The following is a 5,162-nucleotide window of genomic DNA, read 5'->3' as shown; positions in this document are numbered from 1 at the left end:
AATCGAGACTGCCTCGTGCTGGGGCACAGCTGCTCTAATGAACCTTCCAAACACACCCAGCCCTGTCCCTCTCTGTCAACTCACTGAGCAGTACTAAAGGTGTAAAATCCATTCCTCTGAGATGCTAATGTGACTTTTTACAGGATGTGAGATGTTCTTGGATGTCACTGTGGGTAGTGCTGGATTTTGGGAGCTGGAAATCAGCAGGAGCCAGGGAATATTCTCACAGCAGACTCGAGTTGTTGGGGTTTGCAGGTATTTGTGACCATAAATTACTGGAGGTTGATGTAGCTCCTTTCTCAGGGGTTTTGGTATGAGGGACTGAATGGAAGTACCTGAGCACACTCAGCCCTTCCCATTCTGCCTTTTGTTTTTTGTAAACACAGCGGATAAACTGCATTTCTTTCCCCCTGAGTTTGTCGTTTGGCTGGAGGAGAAGCTCTTCCAGAGCTGTGTGTGCACCACTCATGTCCCAGGAGCTCCAAGGCTCTGCTGCTCCCTGTCCCCACCCCTGGAATGCCACCGAGCCTTGGGCTGTTTTGCAGGTGGCAGACTTTGAACTTCTTTTGAATGGAAGCAATTGGAGCTGCTGGGGATCCCTGGAAGGAGTGAGCATGTTGTCCTACAGGGTGGACTGGCTTGTGAGCTTCCCTGCTGCTCTCAGAGTGTGCATGATAAATTCATGCTTCACTTTACAGGCCTGTAAATGCCCAGGGCAGGAGCCTGACTTGGCAAAATCCTGTGCCCGGCAAGGTGGGGCAGGGAATTGGTGTGACTCAGCTTGGTGGGACTGCATGAGGCACCAGGGCAGGGGCACGAGGAGCAGATCCTCCTGTCCCTTCCTCATGGCTCAGGTGAGTCCCTCGTATTCTGTGGCCAGAGCAGTGCACTGGGACTTGTCCCAATGAGACCATGAGTTTAACTGGGAATCTCCAGGGCTGGGCCCTGGGCAGAGCTTGCCCTGATGTGTCTGGATCTCCTGAGCTGCTGCACTTCCTCCTCCTGGGGCTTTAACTGCTGCTCAGCCCTGTGGATGGATTAAAGACTCTTGACTCACCCATCTCTGGTGACTGCAAGGATTTCACAAATCCAAGTGGGCACAGTGGGGGCCAGGACCAGCCTGGGGCTGGCAGCTGCGTCTGCTTGAGCAGCCAGACCAGGCTGGGTGGCCTCTGCTGATGGCATCTGCCCCATCCTCATCTGCTGGGAGCCCAGATGGGGCACAGAGGAGCAGGGATTGTTCTCCTGCCTGGGCAGCTGCAGGCAGGCAGTGGGGGAGGAGAGCAGAGAGGTAAAGCCAGAAACTGGTGCAAGTCCTTTGAGCTGAGAAAAACCACTTAGGCAGCAAATAGAATCACTCTCATGTGCCGACAGCTTCCCCCAGGCACAGCCCTGCCTCGTGCTGAGCTCTGCCTTCCTCCTCCTCCTCCTCCTCCTCCTCTCAGGCTGGAGTTGGGCCAGGGCTGTTTGTGCCCCTGCTGGCACACCCTGGGAGCGCCTGCCTTCCTTCCCAGGCCCTTTTCTTTGGGGGTAGGAAAGGTGAGGAGCAGGCTGTGGCCATTTGCTTTCCAAGGTGAGGAACAGGTTGTGGCCATTCTTTCCCTCCCAAACCCCCTTTCTTTGGGCAGGAAGGGTGAGGAACAGGCTGTGGCCATTCCCGCCCTGGGCTGCCCAGGAGGTGTTTGTTTGCTGCTGTTTTTTATGGGCTGTTTGTCCTGGGGAGCTGGGGACGAGCTGCCAACCCTGCCAGAGCTGCATCCCTGGGAAGGTGGAGCTGTGCTGACGCCGTTCCCAGCCGGCCTGAAGCTGCTCACAAATCCCATAAACTGATTATGGGTGTTAAGTCCCTGCTCAGTGACCTTTCTCCCTCTCACTGACAGCTTTTAACATGGTGCCCCTCCCCGAGGTGCTGGCAGGGGCTTGGGGACAGCAAGGTGGGTACGAGGCTGCCTCGCGTGCCAGCCCTGCCAGCACCTCCCAGGAGATGCAGCCCGGCCTTGGCAGCCTGATGCTGATGGGAAGTGATTTGTTTTTGCTTCCCAGCATGCAAACAGCTCCTGGGGTCCGAGCTGGCTCTGCTCAGCCTTGCCCAGTGAAAAGCTGCTGGCGGGGGGTGCCAGCCAGCTGTGCCCACTGCTGTGGTGCCTCCCAAAATCCCAGCTGCTGGCAGGGCAGGGCAGGGCAGGGCAGGCAGGATGCCGGGGTGGCTCTGAGGGGTGGGATGATGCCCCTGGGCACACTGGCTCAGCTGTGGCTGGCTGCTCCCAGCAGGAGCTGATCCTGTGGGCCAGGGAGAACCTGGGCATCCCTGAGGCACGGGGTGTGTGCCCACGTGTGTGCATGTGGGTGCATGTGTGTTTCCATGTGTTTTTCCCTGTGTTTCCATGTGTTTCCATGTGTTTCCATGTGTTTCCATGTGTTTCCATGTGTATTTCCATGTGTTTCCATGTATTTCCATGAGTCCCTATGTTTCCCTGCATATGCCTGTATTTCCCTGTATTTCCCTGTGTTTCCATGTGTTTCCATGTGTTTCCATGTGTTTCCCTGTGTTTCCATGTGTTTCCATGCGTGTCCATGTGTTTATGGCCATCCCTGTATGTCCATGTATTTCCATGTATTTCCATATGTGTCCATGTGTGTCCATGTGTATTTCCATGTATTTCCATGTATTTCCATGTGTTTCCATGTATTTCTATGTGTGTCCATGTGTGTCCATGTGTGTCCCTGTGTGTCCCTGTGTATGCCTGTGTTTCCATGTTTTCCCTGTATATGCCTGCATTTCCATGTGTTTCCCTGTGTTTCCATGCGTGTCCATGCGTGTGCATGTGTTTATGGCCATCCCTGTATGTCCATGTATATTTCCATGTATTTCCATATGTGTCCATGTGTGTCCATGTGTATTTCCATGTATTTCCATGTGTTTCCATGTATTTCCATGTATTTCCATGTGTTTCCATGCATTTCCCTGTGTTTATGGCCTTCCCAGGGTGGGGAGAAGGGGGAGGAAGCCCCATCCCAGTGCCAGGATCCTGCAGCATCCCCGTGCCTCTCAAACACCTCGTGCCTGCAGCTCCCTTCTACCCCCTAGGAAGAAGTGTACATGCAGGATATTTCAAGTGTAAATGCAGGATATTTGATATTTGAGCAAGCAGGGCACAAAACCCCTGTTTGGCTGCTCCTCAGCCTCTTCCCAGGCCTGCCTGTGAGTATTTGGTGTGTGTGGGGAGCACTGGGACTGCCACCCCAGCCCTGGCAGGTTCTGGGACAGGAGAGCAGCTCTGGGAGCAATCCTGCTCTGGAAATAACCTCCCAGCTGCTGGTGTTTGTTAAGTGGCCGAGCTGAGCCCCTGCAGGAATGTGAGATGTGAGGCACTCCTGGGTCAGTGTCCAAGGGCAGCTCTGTGGGACAATCCCAAATGCCAGGATACACTTTCCAGGAAAGAAGTGTTTGTGCCCAAATCCCAAATATCTGGAAGGTCAGGGCAGCCTCCTCTGCGGCTCTGTGGCTGCTTTTATTTTGGATGTGGTAACAGAGCTGGGGTTGGAGTCCTGCTGGGAGCCTTTCTGGGAGCTGAGGGCTGGCCCAGCCCCACAGCAGCTGTGCCACAGCTCTCAGCTGCCCTGGAGCCACTGCTGGGCACTGGGGCTGTGCCCTGCCCTGGGCACGGGGGCTGTGCCCTGTCCTGGGCACTGCATCTGCCCTGGAGCCACTGCTGGGCACTGGGGCTGTGCCCTGCCCTGGGCACCGGGGCTGTGCCCTGTCCTGGGCACTGCATCTGCCCTGGAGCCACTGCTGTGGAGCGGGGCCATGCCTTCTGCCCTGGAGCCACTGCTGGGCACTGGGGCTGTGCCCTGCCCTGGGCACGGGGGCTGTGCCCTGTCCTGGGCACTGCATCTGCCCTGGAGCCACTGCTGGGCACTGGGGCTGTGCCCTGCCCTGGGCACCAGGGCTGTGCCCTGCCCTGGGCACTGCATCTGCCCTGGAGAGGGTTCAGAGGTGCTGTCAAAGCCCTGAGCTCAGTCCCAGCTGCTCCCTGCTCCTCCTGCCCTGCCCAGCTCCTCTCCTTGGTGTGAGGGAGCAGCAGGGAGCCCCCAGTGTGGGGACACTGCTGTGGAGGTGGCACTGGGGCTGGTGGCAGCTCTGCCTGCTGCCAGCCTGCAGGGCATGGGGAAGCTGGGGACAGCTCACCTTGACCCTGCAGCTGTGTGCCAGCAGCTCTGGGAAAAGCCCTGGTTGTGCTAAACCTCAGCTGGATGAGCTCAGGTGAGCTCAGGTGAGCTCAGGTGATCACAAAGCACCTCGAGGTCACCCCGGGCCCGTGACAGCCCCTGGAGCCCAGGACAGCTGCTCAGGGACTGTCAGAGCTTTTTACCCCCTGAAAAAGTTTCTCTGCAGGGCTTTGAGTGCAGAGGGGTTTGGAGGGGCAGCTGTGCCAGGCTGGGGAGGTGCTGGAGCTGCTGAAGGAGCCAGGAGGGCTCTGGCAGAGCGTGGCAGGGGCAGGCAGGGCTGGCATCTCCTGGGGTGTGCCAGCTGAGCTGGGAGCCTGCCTGCTCCACCTGGGAGTGCAGTTTGGGGTGCAGGCAAGTGCCTGTGGTGCTCAGCTTTAGGTGAAGTGCTGGAAGTGTTTCTCATGTGTATTTCCCTGTGTTTATGGCCTTCCCTGTGTGTCCATGTGTGTCCCTGTGTGTCCATGTGTATTTCCATGTGTTTCCCTGTATTTCCCTGTGTTTATGGCCTTCCCTGTGTGTCCATGTGTGTCCCTGTGTATTTCCCTGTGTGTCCATGTGTATTTCCATGTGTGTTCATGTGTCTCCATGTATTTCCATGTGTTTCCCTGTGTTTATGGCCTTCCCTGTGTGTCTATGTGTATTTCCATGTGTGTCCCTATGTGTCCCTGTGTATTTCCATGTGTCTCCATGTATTTCCATGTGTTTCCCTGTGTTTATGGCCTTCCCTGTGTGTCTGTGTATATTTCCATGTGTGTCCCTGTGTGTCCCTGTGTATTTCCATGTGTGTCCATGTATTTCCCTGTATTCCCTGTGTTTATGGGAAATACAGGGAAATACATAGAAACACACGTCTGGGTAGCCCAGCTCAGCCCGGCTGCCCTGCCCAGCCCAGCCAGCCCCACAAACAGCAGCAGGGAGGGTCCGAGCTGCCC

This window comes from Geospiza fortis, unplaced genomic scaffold (genome assembly GCF_000277835.1).
Source record: "Geospiza fortis unplaced genomic scaffold, GeoFor_1.0 scaffold55, whole genome shotgun sequence".
In the NCBI taxonomy this organism is placed as follows: Eukaryota; Metazoa; Chordata; class Aves; order Passeriformes; family Thraupidae; genus Geospiza; species Geospiza fortis.
Note: the sequence above shows the minus strand (reverse complement) of the source record.